Source organism: Carassius carassius, chromosome 27 (assembly GCF_963082965.1).
Source record: "Carassius carassius chromosome 27, fCarCar2.1, whole genome shotgun sequence".
NCBI classification, from domain to species: Eukaryota; Metazoa; Chordata; class Actinopteri; order Cypriniformes; family Cyprinidae; genus Carassius; species Carassius carassius.
The window spans coordinates 28,398,401-28,417,467 of NC_081781.1; positions in this window are offsets into that span (position 1 = coordinate 28,398,401).

The following is a 19,067-nucleotide window of genomic DNA, read 5'->3' on the forward strand; positions in this document are numbered from 1 at the left end:
GAGTTTGTTCTGCAACTTGTTGAGCGAAGCCTGAGATGAAAGTCTACAAACTGGAGAAAAACCCTTGAACCATGCCGTAGATTGGGTATTGTTCTGTGGAAGTATGCTACCCCTGTCGCATACCGCATAATCAGTTGTCTTTTTGGTGTGGGGCTGTCGACTGTTTGTACGCTGGTTCACGAACTGACAGCGATATTGAAGAGAAAGCTTTTCAAATGTTTCATCTCCTTGCCCAGAGGAGAAGCTCTTCATAACACTATAAATGGATTCACTAAACGTGGGTATCCATTATGTGCCAGTGCAATATACATATCAAGATACATTTGTATGCAACCACATTGCATGATCACAATATCAATTTGCTGTATCTTTTCTTTTTCTTTTAAACAGAACTCAATCATTGTAAACGCGAGGTTCGTTGAGGTTCCTGTCCATTTAATTGGTGATGCTGCATACGCCCTCAAGAACTGGCTTATGAAGGGTTTCACAAACCACCATGCTCTGACCACTCAACAACGACTGTACAACTACTGACTGAGTTCAGCACGAATGGGTGTCGAGAACACCTTCAGGCGCCTCAAAGGGAGTTGGCGGTGCTTACTGAAGTGCAACGATGTCAACACCGCTCTGATGTCGTTGCTGCTTGTTTGTTATGCACAATATTTGTGAGATGGATGAAGAAATTTTTCTGCCTGACTGGAACATCACAGATGTTTTGTAAGAGGAAGCACAAGATGTTTTCCAGGGAGTGGGAGGGCGTAATGCTCAAGCAATTCGGGAGACTATGACGCTCTTCTAACTTGCTTACACTGTTACATGCACATCCATTTCTACCAAATGCTGACAAAGTACGCATGAAAAACTAATTAAACATGTCAACGACTCTCAATAAAAAATTATTTATTTTGGAAATACTATAAAGTGTGTTGTGCCTGTTCAAATGGCTGAAATAAGAGTTTAAACACACAATATGACAAATGAACAATTTAAAAAATTAAGAAAAAGTTTAGTTGAAGAACAAAAAGTAGTAAGATGCACATAAGACATCAAAAATGTGTTGAAATGTACAATAAACCAGAGCAATTACAAAATATATATATAACACAATATGAACAACACTAAACACCATATCAAGTGTTCAAACAGTTAGAAAATAATCTATACTGGGCAAGCAATAGAGTGCCATTATATAATTAAGCACAAATATACAGTAAATACTTTATAATTTGTACTATTAAAATTTATTTTTATATAAATGCTATAACTGCAGTACTATAAATTCTTCAGTAATTGCTATACAATAACAATTAACTCTTTTAACACAATCTTACTCAAGCTAGGATGATGACTAAAGGTTGAACAAACCGTTTTCTTTGTTGTCTGATGTGCCTTTTTGTTGAAAATGGGCATGATGAGCGGGCACATAATGCTCTGCCAAACGGACACGTTCCCTCTTAAAGTCTCGGTCCATTACGAAAAAGAAGTCCTTACAAATAAATCAGTCCTGGACTGGCGTTTTCTAGATTTTTTAGCAGGGGGGGGTTGAGGGGATTCTGAAAAGACAACAATGTGGTTTAATAACCTGAGGTACGCATGCGATGCATGGCAGATAATGTACAATTAGTCCAGCAAGGTACACAATAGCATAGTTATGTAACTCACCTGAATTGCTTTACCTGGAAATGTATTTGACGGTGTCCAAGTTGGATGCAACTGTGGACAACAAGGTGCAAGAAAAAGTGGCAACTATGGCAGAATTATCCAGTTCTGCTGATGTCTCATATTCCTCATTCCTACATAGAGACTATGTCATACTGCCCAGTAATGCTACTTGGTTAGCCGAGAACTGAACCTGGCAATGTAACTAGGTCCCTGACCCGGGTTCAATCCCAGAATCAATCCTGGGATGTGTTTGCGTTCACACAGAAGGTGACCTGGCAATGTTCCGTCAATTTTCCAGGTCCAACGTGCAGTGAAAGGGGCTCTAGAGTCGCGGACACCCAGTCACACCTTCACTCTCTAGTCGTCTTCACCACATCTAGGCCCTGTCCACGCGGAGACACATTTCTGTGAATACGCACACATTTTTTATCGGATAGGTGTTTCATCCACATGGATGGGGCGTTTTTGGAAGGTGAAACCGCTATTTTTTAAAACTAGGTTCCAGAGTGGATAAATCTGAAAACGGCGTCTTTGTGTTTTTGTGTGGACGGGGCCATCCGTATATTTTCTGAAACTATGATGTCATCACCCCACATGTCAACCCTAGTCAGACACCACTACGTCACTTAAGAGCACCAATGCAAGGTTAATGCGCATGCTCCAAGTCTTCTTAATTTTTAGTTTATCTTTGTGGCAAAATTACATCGCCACATACTGATCTGGCATGTATACTACATCGTTTACAGTCGGTTTCACTGGGCTTGTGTGGACACAGATATTTCTTGATACGACGCTGTGTGGATGGGTTTTTTTTTCAAATGTGGGAAAAAATATCGGATTGGGGTAAGCTCCGGCTTCGAGTGGACATAGACCTAGATGCCTAAATGCAATGTGATTGGCTGATTAACAATTTGTGTTACCAAGCAATTGAACAGTTGTACCTAATAAAGTGGCTGGTGAGTGTATATGGGCACTTCTTCTGGAAAAAAAGCACATGCACTCATCGACCATAGTGAGAGCAAGAGCAGCCCATCAACGCACTTCATTCAGCAACACTGCACGGGACTCAATCGGGAAGAAGGTCTCCAAAGAATTGTGTTTTTGGTTGTAAGGGAAAGATAGCATTGTTCAGCTTCCCAAGAACCCAGCGTTATGTGAACAGTGTATGTAGTTTGTTTTACAGGGCAGCAATGGAGTTTCACAAGTGTGCTGTTTGATGTCCGTTTTACACTGAAAGATGGAGCAGTCCCAGCTATAAAAATCCCAGTCATGATTCAGAACTGCAGACGGTAAATTGAACCGCAAACAGCAAATAGGTATAGGACAGGCAAGACAAAAGATTAATCAAGGACAGATGTGATCAGACTCTGGCGAACAATATCCAATAGGGCAAGGCAAACGGGTAATCCACACTGAAAAAAAAGAAAAGTTGACTTAAATTAAAATTACAAGGTAATTTGCTGCACAGCTTTTTTGAGTTTACTCAACTTTTAAACGAATTAGTTCACTTAACTAAGTTCACTGAGTAAGGTCAAATGTCTCCCGACTTAAGATCTTTTGTTCAGCTGATTGAGTTTTTAAAGTTAAAAAAAAAGTTTTGTTACGTAATTTCAACTTTTAATGTTATTTTCACTTGACTAAATAAAGTACGTTCAGTTGACTAAAAATGTGTTTTTAAACAGCATCACAAGGTTAAAAAAAACTACTAAATGCTTGATATTTTGGTCCAGGTTTTATTTCAAACCAGCAGCAACACATTGGTAACTTTAGCCATACTCATTCTTAAAAAAAGTAATTAAATGAGTAGGCAAAAAACAAAACAAAAAAACAACAACATTCAAAGTGCTATGTCATTGAATCGGTCCTAAAAACTTTAAATGTTCTATGTTTAACATTTTAAATCGTTAACATAAAACATTTTACAAAATGAGTAATATAAGTGCAAGTTAAAGGTGTACGCTGACTTTTTGGGGCTTTAGCCTATTCACCGTATCCACCACAGTTAGGGTGAGGCTCCTTTGTCTGTTCGGTTTTGGCGCGCTTCATTGCACATGCACCAATTTCATGGTCATTACAGTGCGCATGCTGAATTTTTACAATCAATTCTAGGTTGGTTCAACGATTGTTGAACTAACGTCTTTTCACTAGTTACGCCAACATTTTTGCATTTAATTGTCCAGTTAACTAAAATATAATCGTTAGTCTAACTTTTTGTGAGTTGAATTTTTTACAGTGCAACAGACAAATAATAATCCATGTGTGGTGCAAACAGAGTCCAAACAACAAGATGAGAGAGAATTCCAAGATGGGCAGTGTATATCGGAGCTTGATTCGTTTTGAGAAAAGCACTTGATCTATGATGTCTGGAGCTTCATTCATCTGAAAACCACATGAATGCTCCAGTATCTGGTTCAAACAAAGCAAACCTCAGCGCTATTTTCTTTACATTATATTACATCAGAATGTATTAGCATTTTTTCCCTTTCTTTTTCTTTCTTTAATCATAAGTTATATATTGAGCTCAAAAATTTATTTTGGCCTTGAAATATCAGTCTAAGCCCAGACAGCAACATGGTGTTGGCCCAGATCCCGCCCAGATCTGGTCTGTGTGAAACCCATGCAGGCCAAAATATGGGCCGGATTCGGGCCGACATTGGTTGCTGTCTGGGAGGACTGAGGCAGAGTTAAAATAAACAGATCATAGATTTAATTCATGAATTTGTTTTAATTATTTTACTTATTTTAGTTGCCAGTACACCGACACAAATGAATGACTTTGACAATAATCATTTTTTATATAAATTATTTATATTCATCAAAAAATCTGTTGTAGCTGGCAACCTCTTATGGAAAGCAGACAGAAGTCCATGGACTGGATTTGTGACATTATGACTTCTGGAAGCACCTCTTTTAAGAGCTTGGAATAGGTTCTAACATAGATGTTCGTTTAGATGACTTAATTTCATGCAATTCTTATTCTCATATAGTATAGAATGAGTGGAAACATTTCCCAGTGCACCTATAGCACACTGACTAACTGACAACTAAAGCAAGCGCTTACTTCCACAATGGTGTTAAGGCTTCCTGGAGGCTAATTGAGGGCTGCTAGTGCAGGGCCAGTTCTAAGGGCCAAACATTTTGCCAATGAATGCAGGGACAAATACATGTGTTATGGGAAGTGTTTCCGATTCTGGCTGACCTAATTAATGCAGCATAACAATCCTTCAACCGATCTGAATATCAGAATTTTTTTTTTTTGTAAGCCAGGTTAAAGAGATTGATCTTTAATCTAGATTTATGTCAAGGGGCCGAGCCGGGGGTGCTGCAACACTCCCTGTCGGCCCCCCCCCCCCCCAAACTACCACATCTTCTTGAGGAGCTACCCCGTACCAGAGAAGAGGCGGACCACAAGAATTCTAAAGTCACCACGTTTATTGATCCATTTAAAATAAATGTCTCTAAAAACGGTATGAGCTACCTCCCTCAAGGTGGAGTGACTGTGTGTGGGCTCTAGTTCCCCCTCCTCTAATACAAACGACGGTAAGGCGAGTACAGCCCGAGTGGCTATGGCGCCAGATGGCAAAGGCTTGGTGATAACTCCGGTCTTTGAGTCCACAGACTAGGTAACATCAGCAGCGGACTCCGTTCGGTGGCTCAGTTCTTTACGTCACAGGGTCCTACAATGACAGCAGACGGACAACAGCGGATAACTCACTTCAGTAACTCTGTGAGGCTTTTCACTAACCTCAGACCAGCTTTAGCAGGTTCTTCACTGGGATCAGACAGAGAGAAGAGAGGTAAATACAATTCACTGCTTTAACAGGTTCTTCACTGAATTCAGACAGAGAATAGAGGTAAATATACTGCACAGCTTTAGCGGGTGCTTCACTCACATCTTTGTCGAGGGATTATAGGCTGGTCGCCCGTACACTCTGCAACATCCCACACTCCTGTATACAGTCGTGGCCAAAAGTTTTGAGAATTACATAAATATTAGTTTTCAAAAGGTTTGCTGCTAAACTGCTTTTAGATCTTTGTTTCAGTTGTTTCTGTGATGTAATGAAATATAATTACAAGCACTTCATATGTTTCAAAGGCTTTTATTGACAATTACATGACATTTATGCAAAGAGTCAGTATTTGCAGTGTTGGGCCTTCTTTTTCAGGACCTCTGCAATTCGACTGGGCATGCTCTCAATCAACTTCTGGGCCAAATCCTGACTGATAGCAACCCATTCTTTCATAATCACTTCTTGGAGTTTGTCAGAATTAGTGGGTTTTTGTTTGTCCACCCGCCTCTTGAGGATTGACCACAAGTTCTCAATGGGATTAAGATCTGGGGAGTTTCCAGGCCATGGATTTCAACATTCTGCTCCCCGAGCCACTTAGTTTTCACTTTTGCCTTATGGCACGGTGCTCCATTGTGCTGGAAAATGCATTGTTCTTCACCAAACTGTTGTTGGATTGTTGGAAGAAGTTGCTGTTGGAGGGTGTTTTGGTACCATTCTTTATTCATGGCTGTGTTTTTGGGCAGAATTGTGAGTGAGCCCACTCCCTTGGATGAGAAGCAACCCCACACATGAATGGTGTCAGGATGCTTTACTGTTGGCATGACACAGGACTGATGGTAGGGCTGACCTTTTCTTCTCCGGACAAGCCTTTTTCCAGATGCCCCAAACAATCGGAAAGGGGCTTCATCAGAGAATATGACTTTTCCCCAGTCCTCAGCAGTCCATTCACTATACTTTCTGCAGAAGATAAATCTGTCCCTGATGTATTTTTTGGAGAGAAGTGGCTTCTTTGCTGCCCTTCTTGACACTAGGCCATCTTCCAAAAGTCTTCGCCTCACTGTGCATGCAGATGCGCTCACACCTGCCTGCTGCCATTCCTGAGCAAGCTCTGCACTGGTGGCACTCCGATCCCGCAGCTGAATCCTCTTTAGGAGACGATCCTGGCGCTTGCTGGACTTTCTTGGACGCCCTGAAGCCTTATTTACAAGAATTGAACCTCTTTCCTTGAAGTTCTTGATGATCCTATAAATTGTTGATTTGGGTGCAATCTTAGTAGCCACAATATCCTTGCCTGTGAAGCCAGTTTTATGCAGTACAATGATGGCTGCACGCGTTTCTTTGCAGGTCACCATGGTTAACAATGGAAGAACAATGATTTCAAGCATCACCCTCCTTTTAACATGTCAAGTCTGCCATTCTAACCCAATCAGCCTGACATAATGATCTCCAGCCTTGTGCTATGTCCTTGTGGACTTTTCTCCCCCACCTTCACCTGAAGTGGAGGATGTCGAGGTGTCTGTTCATATCAATTTGAGCAACTGGCTCAAACTGCGGTCTTAACTCCCCCACCGCGCCGCTTTTCAGCGCGAGCTGTGTGGAGAAACCCATTTCCACCTCCATTGCGTTGGAGAAGCAAGCCCGTGTAAAATGCAGTTTGCACACTTCAGCTCTAGGTGGGAACTCGCGGTCTTCCAGGCCAAGTGCATGCAACCACTGATGCCTAATTTTAAAGTCTGCTGGTAAACTATGCAGTCCAGCAGTGCTGTCGCAACTAGCAACACACCTACGTACCATCCTGACCACTGTACTAAATACAGATAAATCTACGCTAACTTGAAGATCTAAATAACTCTATAATTGATATGCTAAATAGATGCTATAATAGTCTATCCTGATCGTTTTCAATACTCGCAATTCCAACTCCTGACTCACTACATTGATTTTGACGGAACAAGATGGTTTTATACTGCCAAGGCCGTGGTAGCTCGTACCAGGGGGTGTGGTGAGCTGGAAACTGCTTACGTCACCTGCCACCGCTTACGTCACTTGCCACCGCAACATCCAATAAGAAAAATCAACTGCAGTAGCCACCGTTCAACCTGAAGAGGGCAGCACTCAGACGTTTTTACACCATATATTGTAGAATTAAAACACTTTATACTCAAATGTCAAAAAAGTTACTCGAATCAATGAGCAGCACTAATAAAGCCCCATTTTTATAGATCATTAACTAAAAAAAGTTGGTCTAGGGTTTAGTTACTCTTTAAGTTAATTTTCATGGCAAAGAAGGACTATGCAATTCATCTGATCACTCTTCATAACATTCTGGAGTATATGCAAATTGCTATTATAAAAACTTAAGCAGCGACTTTTCCAATTTCCAATATTTATGTAATTCACTAAACTTTTGGCCACCACTGTACAACACACTCAATTCACACGTAATAATTGAAACTCAGCACAGCATGCACGAACCTCAGATCCTTAAGGCAGAGTGCGGGCCCATACGACAGTCTCAACCAATGAACTCTCCGTATGCTGATACAAAACAGGACTCTCACTAATGTGTCATTTCCAAACATCCATCTCCAGTTCCTTCCTCGCTGTGTCACTACTGCGTTTCCACTGATCCTTCCTCTTCTCTTCCTGTGTTTTCACCAATCCTTCCTCTCTCCTTCCTCTATCTTCACCGATCCTTCCTCCTGCGTCTTCCCCAATCCTTCCTCTCTGCTCCCTCCCCAACCCTTCCTCTCATTATCTTATTCTAGCGCATATTTCCTGCTTCCGGGTATCCCCGGAAACTGGCCTTGTGTTACACCGGAAGTGCCCCCTGCCACAACAACTTCCCGGCCTATAGTTCTGGCTTTCATCACCCTGTGACTTTAACTTAAACTTAAAGTGTGTCTGTTTCCCAAACAATGTTAGGTAGATTATTCCAGAGTTTGGCCATTGAAATGGAAAATGATCTGCCACCTGCAGTTGATTTTGATATTCTAGGTATTATCAAATTGCCAGAGTTTTGCAAATGCAGCGGACGTGGAGGATTATAATGTAACAAGAGCTCGTTTTAAGTAATTAGCAAGATTTTAAAATCTATACGATGTTTGATATGGAGCCAGTGCAGTGTTGACAGGACCGGGCTAATATGGTCATACTTCCTGGTTCTAGTAAGAACTCTAGCTGCTGCATTCTGGACTAGCTGGAGTTAGTTTATTAAGCATGCAACTTCCCAATAAAGCATTATAACAATCTAACCTTGTGGTCATGAATGCATGAATTAACGTTTCTGCATTTGATATTGAGAGTATAGGTCATAATTTAGATATACTTTTGAGATGGAAAAATGCAGTTTTACAAATTCTAGAAACGTGACTTTGCTATCAAAATAGCACACTTAGGTTACTAATTTATGTTATTACATGCAGAGGTTTCAGGTCCGATAATTAACGCCTATGTTTTTTCAGAATTTAACATTAAGAAATTGCTTGTCATCCAGTATTTAAATTGACTGTGCATTCTGATAGTTTTTCAAATTGGTATGTTTCGCCGGGTCGCAAAGAAATATAGAGCTAACACTATGTTTCCAGATAATACCCTAGTACTGAGCCTTGAGGTACTACGAATTGATGGTGGTCATATAAGTACGATTTAAACCATGCTAATGCACTTCCATTACTGCCAACAAAGTTTTCTAGTCTATTTAAAAGAATGTTGTGGTCAATATTGTTGAAAACAGGGTTATACCAAAAAGCAGGTTATGTGACTTACCTGGGTATGTTTGAGGATAAGCGAGTGGATAACCTCAACTTTCAGTTCCAAAAGGTTATTTTCAGGGCATTAAAGTAACCATAGTAACTTGCTCTTTGAAGATAACCTGCTCTGGAGCAGGTTATATTCTAGGGTTAGTTTACTTAAGCACATGTGTGATCTACTGACGAGCCTTCAGTGGGCATGACAGATAGCGCAAAACATTCTATAATATTACAATATGTAATATAGCCTATTATACTGTATATATATATATATATATATATATATATATATATATATATATTTGTGTATATATATATTTGTATGATGTTAATGAAGAAGTACTAATTTAAGTAATAAATAAGGTAATATATTATTCTAATATGGTTATTATTTATTTTATTGGTATATAAATTATCTGTATAAATTATAAAACACTATGACAAGGTAATGTTTAATTTATTATTTTATTTTAATATTTATTTATTACATTTTATATCATCTCACACATGGATATACAGTACAGTTTCTATAATGTCTAAATTTGTGAACGCACTCACAACAAACCCGGAGGAGAAGACAATGCTGAATAAAGTCGTAATTTTTGGACCAAAATGTTTTTTCAATGCTTCAACAAATTCTAACTGACCCTCTGATGTCACATGGACTACTTTGATGATGTTTTTCTTACCTTTCTGGACATGGACAGTAGAACGTACACACAGCTTCAATGGAGGAACTGAGAGCTCTCGGACTAAATCTAAAATATCTTAAACTGTGTTCTGAAGATGAACGGAGGTCTTACGGGTTTGGAACGACATGAGGGTGAGTCATTAATGACATAATTTAGATTTTTGGATGAACTAACCCTTTAAAATTTGTTTCCTCCCTCCCATGGAAAAAATACTAAATATCTTTTTGTCTTTTTTAAATTTTATTTTTTAATGTAGAAAATGCATCTTGATTTAAGAATCTTTATATATTTTGACTGGAAACAAGATGAAAATTTTAAGTAAGAAAATATTTTTTGCAGTGCAGGTGCATTTATTCATTGTGCATCATCATCAAGCAGACACTTTGAAAGTGATGAAAATGGGATCTCCTTTTATACAGGATCCTGTAGATAAGGAGGCTACGTTCATAGAGAGTTTTTTATTGTTGTTGTTGCCATATTCAACAATGAAATGAAATGTTTAAACATGTTTTTGTCTGTTTTGCCATGATGAATCATAATTTTCGGAGCTCCATTGATCATGACTTCTCATACGTGCTAAACGGAGAGTCAATCTACTCAGAGTGGATTGAACTAACTCAGTTCAGCTGTTCTGAAACTGAAAATTCAGTTTCTCATCTCAGGGTAAGTCAAATTAGAGTTAAAGTTTCAACTCAGATTTGGTGAAACGGGCCCCATGTGATGGTGACTGTAATCATTGCGAGTTTATTGAAATAATTGCTCACAAGTTATGTTGTGTTTTTATGTGTGATATCACAGTGTGAGTTTAAAGTAGTGGTACAGCTATCATACTTCTGTGAATTAACAAAAAGAAAATAAACTAATAAAAATAACTTGTAAAATTGCTGAATCAATTAGACACCAAGAATCAGCGTATGATACTGAACAATGGTGACAGTCAACAACAAATTAAAATGTTATGCTGAAATGCATGCTGGGTATCAATAAATAAACTGGGTACAAAACTCATTCGCATGCATTGCAGTTGATCTGTTTATCTGAATTAGTTTGATGATTGCTAGCTAGCTATCTAAAGAAGTCGTGGCCTAATGGTTAGAGAGTCAGACTGGCAATCGAAAGGTTGTGAGTTCGAGTCTCGGGCTGACAGGAATTGTAGGTGGGGGGAGTGCATGTACAGTGCTCTCTCCACCTTCAATACCATGATTTAGGTGCCCTTGAGCAAGGCATCGAATCCCCAACTGCTCCCCGGGCGCCGCAGCATAAATGGCTGCCCACTGCTGTGTGTGTGTGTTCACTGCTCTGTGTGTGTGCACTTTGGATGGGTTAAAAGCAGAGCACGAATTCTGAGTATGGGTCACCATACTTGGCTGTATGTCACTTTCACTTTCATCTATGTATTGATTGATCCGTAACATTGTCACTTTTAAAGGAGACCATTGTGAGAGTGTTAGTCTCAGTTTTTTGTCTCAGGAGACAAGTTTGAGAAGAAGGAGACTCGTGTAAAAATCTATTCGATCTTAAAGTAACATAATTTAGTCTAGGAGAAATATTTGAGAAGTTTAAACACGCAGTATGGAATTTTTGGCCACCAGGGGTCATCAATCAAAACAATAACATGAGACGTACTTTGATGACGTCGGGAAAGAGCCTAGGCTCATGGGAGTTGTTGTTCATTGGAACAAGCGCTCTGTCGCTCCCCACATTCCTCACTCATTTTAACTGAGGCCGGCGACACACTGGATGCGTGGCACAAGCGTCTCAGCTGCGTGGCGTGTCAGTTTTTAATTCGGCTCCCATGTTAATAGGTTAGAGCTTGCAGACTGCCTGTGTGAGCCGCGTGTCTCAGGCGCGGCGTGTGCATGCTAGAAATAGAACCGACGCCTATTATTCACGCGACACACACGCGTGTTGGAAGCGTTTCCAGGCAAAATATAATCGGAAAATATGTTTATATGTAATTTTGTACACAAATACATATTAATTCATGACATTTTGATGTTTGAAAGTCTATAGGTTGACATAAATTCAGATACAAATGTAATTTAAAAAATAAATAAATAATTATCGATTTTCAAATATTGCACCTGTCAAACATAAGTCTATTTTGCCGTCAATACTGTTGACGGTGTCCTTTATCAGTAGGCTTTATATTTATGTTCAACATGAAGTATAGATATTGTTGTCATGAAGACAAGAGCCTGGTCTGTCAGCGGTCTCCCTCTATGTCACCTACAGCAGCAGCAGCCGCCACGCTTCTGGCACGCAGCAGAGACGCCACGCATCCAGTGTGTCACCAGCCTTAGTATTTTGACAATCACGTATTTTCGAACGGAGAGATATATGAATTATGAGACCCCTATCAAATCAATATTCCATCTAGCTAGTAGTAATATATGTTTAAAAAAAACGGTTGCCTTTCGTTAATAATTATAATTAGGCTACGTTTATACTATGATATCGAAAAGATAGTGAACTGCATTTGAAGCTACTTTATCCAGCTAGATATAGAACACATGTAGATTTACATTATACTCTACATGAGAGCTAGTCCGTCTGCGTTTTACACAAGACATCATCGTTTCACAAAATATACGGATAGATATAACGTTAGTTAGCTGAATGGATGCATACCTGTTTATTAGAATGCAAGCATCTCTCTGTAGTTTCAGCTTGTCACGAAGCTCTCTCTATCTTGGAAATGCAACTCCAATATTTACCCGTGTCTCGTTTCTTCTTCGTCCCAAAACCTTCTCAGGTCATTTATTTCACCCGTACGTTTGCGCTTCACAGAACATGCAGGCAAAGCATAATCATGATCCATAACTAAGTTATTGATTGAGGTATAAATACGAATATAAACAATATAAATATAAAATATAATAGTCTCGACCAAGGCTAGCCACTACTTTTTCTTCTTCGTTTGGTTTTTGCTTCTGTTCACCTTTGTATTTGGCGGTTCCGCAGGAAGTTAGATAAACTAGAGGGGTCAAAGTTTATATGACGCCATAGACGGGCGACAAAACGGAAATAAAGAAACGTGCCGTGTCTTATAATTAAACTATAATTTTCTCCGGATTTTAAAGTTCGTGGAAACTGTCGGGATAATGTAAGTACACAACAAAAAAATATATATAACATAGATATAGTGATATCTGCTATTTTTAAAGCAGAAAAATTACATATTGTGCCTTTAAGAGATCTCTCTTTTGATTCTTCTTTCCTCTGGAAAGTCTCCATATAGTGTTGAAGTAACCTCATTTCTGACTAGCAGAAACATTCGGGATCCTCAAGAATTTTTTTTCTTTGATTGATTAAGTGATTAAGCGATGGTGTTTACTTGAGGACCGTTCTGTAGCAATACAGAGCCAGTCACATTGGGTGCTGACGTGGAGATAAGCATTTTTTTTTCACTGCTGGCAAAAACGGCAAAGATCTACCTCTGTGCCCAGTGAAAGACTTTTCAGTACTGCTGGGGACATTCGTTCCCACACTCGCAACCGGCTGTCACCTGTTAACCACATCAACTCTGGGGACCCACCGGTGGGTCCAATATTGCATATGCCTAATTCTCAAAAAATCAAAATAACAGCTCAAGTGGTTAATGCAGAGCATCTTGTTTTTTTTTTTAAAGGAAACTCTCATTTCATATGAAAGGTTAGAGGTTTTATATTAATGTAATTATGATGCAGGAGATGTGTGTGATCTTCCGTAATATTTGGCTACTGTTCTAATCGTAGCCTAGTCTACTATTATAAACGAAAACTGCCTACTATCCATGTTTATTGAGTAAATGTTCAATAACATTAATTTAAATTTAAAGTAACCAAACATATTCTGGTTTAAAAAAGAAAAGCAAAACACTTTTCTTTGCATTGTTGCACTTTTATTGAAAGGTTTTGGTTTGTACTTGTGTAAGCGGCTTATGGTAATTGTCAAAATAGTTTTTCCCACTTGTCATCATGGCATAATGTTGCCTATTCTTTAAAATAAAAATGAAATAATAAAAATGAAATAATAAAATGAAAAATACACTGCTGTGGTCCTGTGGACGTTGTTTACTTCATTAATGTGTTTTACTGTGTTAATGGAATAAGGATGAGAGTAGGATTCGGTTTCGGATTCGGCCGAATCTTAAACAGTGGATTCGGTATTCGGCCGAATCCAAAAAATCTGGATTCGGTGCATCCCTAATTTAGACAGTGTTTTTTGCACATTGATTTAACAGAGAAAACCATAACCTTTATTTACATACATGCAAAAATGGGCTGTGCAACAATATTTTAATGCTAAACAAAAGTTGGTGTGGGGGCACTGGTACACTAGGGTTACATTTGTTTAAATGTATGTTTGTTTGTTTGTTTGTTTTTGTTTTTCAGACAGCCAAAGTATACTTTGGCCTTCAGTTGCATGTGTTTCAATGCTCACACTTAGTTTGACCAGCAAAAATTCAACAAGTACTATTATACCAAAATGCTTCAAAACAGCGTCCCCTAAACCTTGAGTTTCCATAAACATCCCCACTTATCTCTTATCATACAGCCCTTGAAATACACTGTCATAAGACTAAACAACAATGGAAAATAGTATAAAAAACCATTAATAAATTATAATAATGACAAATCAATTAATGAATCAATACAATGGGTATACAAATGTCTATAATGACTATTATAAATGATTATGCGCATAAAAGGAACAATTAAATGAATAAATGATAAAGTATTATACATGAATGAAGAATAAATATATGAATATAAAAGAAAGAAATTAAAACAAAATTTTATGGTTGCTCACTTGAAGCAAAACACACACAGGCTATATTTGAGGATCCTCATAGCCCTCATATTAACCCTTGATATTCTGAAATGTATTATCCAATAAATTATAGTTCTAGTATTTCCAATATTAGTAAAAGTGTAATATTTCTCCTACAATGAATGTGAAGACATCTGAAGACAAAGCTGATATCTCAGTGGGACATTATAAGAGAATCAGCCCTTAGTGTCCTGAGCGTAGCGTAACCTCTGTCAGAGTCTTGTGGTCTGCACACTGACGTCAACAACTGTCCCAGCTAAAGGTACTTTCCTATATCTGCTACCTTCTCATCTCTGCCACTGTTTCCTGTTGTGACCATAAACGTTGGAAACCCCCAAAAATTGAACAATGAAACATTTTTTTTAATGCAGTCTTGAAAGAGATTACAGCAAGACAATAAAGAGATCTCCCATTTCTCACGGGTTTCTCATTGTCATTCTGAGCTCTTTTCTCTCATGTCTCAGTTGTATCTACTTCAATTTCTCCTAAGGAATTCACCTCAGCACTTGTCTTAACAACCGAGTTTAACCATGCATCTGGAAAAAAAAAAGTTTGCTGCCACTTGATGCAATCGTTGACTGCAAGGCACTTTTTTATATCATAGATGTATGTAGCAAATGAAGAATCAATCAAATGGTTAGCTAATTAACCATAGGTATTTTGAAACAAAGGTCTTGTTGATGTTTTAAACTTTGTTCAAGGTAATTAAAGCTTATTAATTTATTTATTAACTTCATTTATTTTTAAATTTAATGGAAGAATATTTATTTGGGGTAAATCTTGTGTAATATAACTTGTGTTTGTTTGCTGGTTTTTATTGTACTTGATATACTTGTATATTTTTTTTTATTGTTTTTGCCATGAAAATAGCTTAAGATAATGACATGGCATTAAATAGGATACACTACTACTTCTACTATACTACTCTGCTGCCCTCAGGAAGACGTCTCCGCAGCATCCGATCCCGCACTAGCCGACTGAGGGATAGCTTTTTCCCTCATGCTATCAGACTAATGAACAGTCAGAACTAATACACCCTACAGCAGGGGTTCCCAAACTTTTCCATTCCACGACCCACCTAGACAAGTGTAATCTAATTTTCTCAAATATTTTGGTGGGTTGTGAAATAGTGTCCATAAACATGTGAAACAGGCTCACTCCATTGAAGTGTAATCTTGCTCTGCTCTGTTTTGTTGCAGAAAATGCATTCATGATCCTTCCGTGTGTCGGCGAGAACAGAGCACAACCCAACACTTTTTTAGAAAAGCATAAGAAGCAAAGCAGAACTATCTAAAACAGTTTGGAGATTAAAATAATTGTGAAATATGTAAAAAATAATAATAAACAGATGTGTCTCGTTTTAAACAAAACAAAACTGGATGACATTTAGTTCAGGCAGAAATTTATTTTTGCAAGGGTTAAATGTTCAGCAATATGTTCAAAAGATTTCTGAACTTTGGCAAATTTTTCTCCAAACAGAGATACGTCAAGGAAATATTGCGAAATGTTGTACATTTTGTTATGTGGAAATGTTTAAATCTTGTAGTGTTACAATTAACCCTGCATTTGTGCCCTGCTCACCCTGTACATGTGAAATGCTTTTTACAAACCGTTTCCCGAACGAAAAAAAGTGCAGAGTTCAAACGGACGATAGAAAGGAATGAACACGGCCTACCTGAAACCGTTTTCGTAATATTTGAATTTTCTGATGTTTTCTGATTTCTGCAATCTCATGCAGAATATAGTGTATTGAAGTGAGCAAGTTTTTTTTTCTCTTTAATAATGCGGACCGATTGAACCTTTTAATCACATTGCTCTGAGACCTTCACTGTTATTACAACTCGTGCGCGCCTGCACTTCAAAACACGCGACGCACGCAGACTTAATTGCAATTCAAAAATCAGACTATGGATATTGCAGTTCGTAATTAATGTTGGTGGGCTATATCGTTGTGACAAGTGGGGCGGGTGGAGTGATTGGGAAATGAGCGACACCTGCTCCACTCACCGGTCTCCAGTCCCACGGAGGAGATCGGAAGGATACAAAAGAGGAGCGACGACAGTGAAGGATGAGAGAGGACCAGGCCTGGATTTTATTTTGTGTTTTGCTTTTGTTTGTGTGCGGCAGTCATCCGCAAGGGGCTGTCATGCTGTTTTCTGTTTATTTGGTTATTAAAACTTTGCTTGATTGTCCGCCAGTTCCCGCCTCCTTCCCGAGAGGAGTCTGCCGTTGGGGATGCTGCCTTGAGCATCCTCGGTGGCAGACTCCTTCGCCCTGCTCGATTGCACCACGGATTCACCCCAGCGGCGAGGGATCTTCAGCAGTGCATCCCTCCTTCCTCCCGGGCTTCGGCACCAGTGTAACACATTAAAAAATTTCACAATCACAGGAAGAATGAGGCGGGAACCAGCGGACAATCAAACAAAGCTCACTCCAGTAAATTTGTATCCTTCCAATCTCCTCTGTAGGAGACTGGGACCGGTGAGTGGAGCAGGTGTCGCTCATTTCCAAATCACTCCACCGGCCTCGCTCCGTTCCCACGGCTTTTGGCCGCCCCACTCGTCACATTCGACTGAACTGTGTGAGTGTGTGTCATTGAAACGCAAATTTAGCTGCAGCCAAGTGACTTTGTGCGACCCACCTTGTTCCATTCTGTGACCCACAAGTGGGTCGCGATCCACAGTTTGAAAACCCCTGCTCTACAGCATACTCCCACAAAACGGTATGCCACACACTGCAGACCTCACCGGCAGACCTCAAGTGGTGAAACTAGGGCAGTACACCTCCAGCTCCATCACCCTGAACGTAGGAGCACCGCAGGGCTGTGTCCTGAGTCCCCTGCTCTACTCTCTCTACACACATGACTGCGTGTCTTCGCACAGCTCCACATCTATTATCAAATTTGCTGATGATACTGTGGTTCTGGGCCTCATTCACAACAATAATGAGACCGCATACTTGGATGAGGTAGAGAAATTAACATCATGGTGCCAGGACAACAGTCTCTCTCTGAATGTGAGCAAAACTAAAGAACTGATTGTGGACTTCAGGAAGAGACAGCAGCAGCCCTTTACTCCTCTTATGATCAGCGGGACCCCTGTGGAGAGGGTGAGCAGCTTCAAGTACCTTGGTGTAAACATCTCCGAGGACCTGACTTGGACTTCTCACATTCAAACACAGGTTAATAAAGCCAGGCAAAGACTGTACCATCTGCGACAGCTGAGGAAATTCAGGGTCTCACCAGCAATCCTGAAAACCTTCTATTCCGGGCTATAGAAAGTGCAGTGTATCTCAGTGTGGAATGGGAACAGCTCCAGTCAAGACTGCAAAGCCCTGCAGAGAGTTGTGCGCTTAGCGGAGCGCATTTCAGGATCTGCTCTCCCCTCTCTGCAGGACATCTACCTCAAACGCTGCAGAAGTAGAGCTGCTAAAATCATCAAAGACTCCACCCACCCCAGTAACCATCTTTTCAATTTGCTGCCATCTGGTAAGCGCTACCGTTGCCTGATGGCAAAAACCGAGAGACTCAGGAGGAGTTTCTTCCCCCAGGCCATCAGGCTCCTAAACTCTAAACCAGCCCCTTAACATCCTCATGCCTCCACTTAATGTTCACTTTATTCAGTAAGATATTCATCATTCACTACCTCACATAGACACACTGACAGTGTCACCCTGTTTGCACATTTGCTTCTTGTACATTCCTGTGTATCTTAATATTTAAGACTACAGTAAAATGCACATTTGCACATTGTACATCCCTGTATATCTTAATATTTAAGACTAAAGTTTACTTTCATGCACATTATTTTGCGTTCTATATTTAATTCTACAATATACATCTTTTTAATATTTTATTCTTATATTTTGATTGTTTACTTTTATTTAATTCTTACATAGCTATATTTATGTATATTTTCATCTGTGTTGTTTTCTTTAATAATTGCACTGTCCATGGAGCGGACCTGACTCACATTTCACTGCTGGTTATATATGCTATATATAATTTTGTATGTGACGAATAAAAATCTTGAATCTTGAATCTTGCACTTTAACTTTAACAGTTAAACACTGGACTATACATACAAACTGCATTAAATACAATAACCTACCCGTTACTACTGGATACCATCCGATGCACATTCATGACATTTCTGTATCCAGTTCACGTACACTCTGTTGCATATTTTTATGCGTATATATGTTTACATAATGTAGAATGTGTACATTCTGTGTATAGTGTGTATAATGTGTAGTGTTAACTGTCTAATAGTACAGTACACTGTGTGTACTTACTATATGTATGTGCATATTGCACATTTTCACCTGTTGAAGTCTGTATGGTTATATGTTAATTG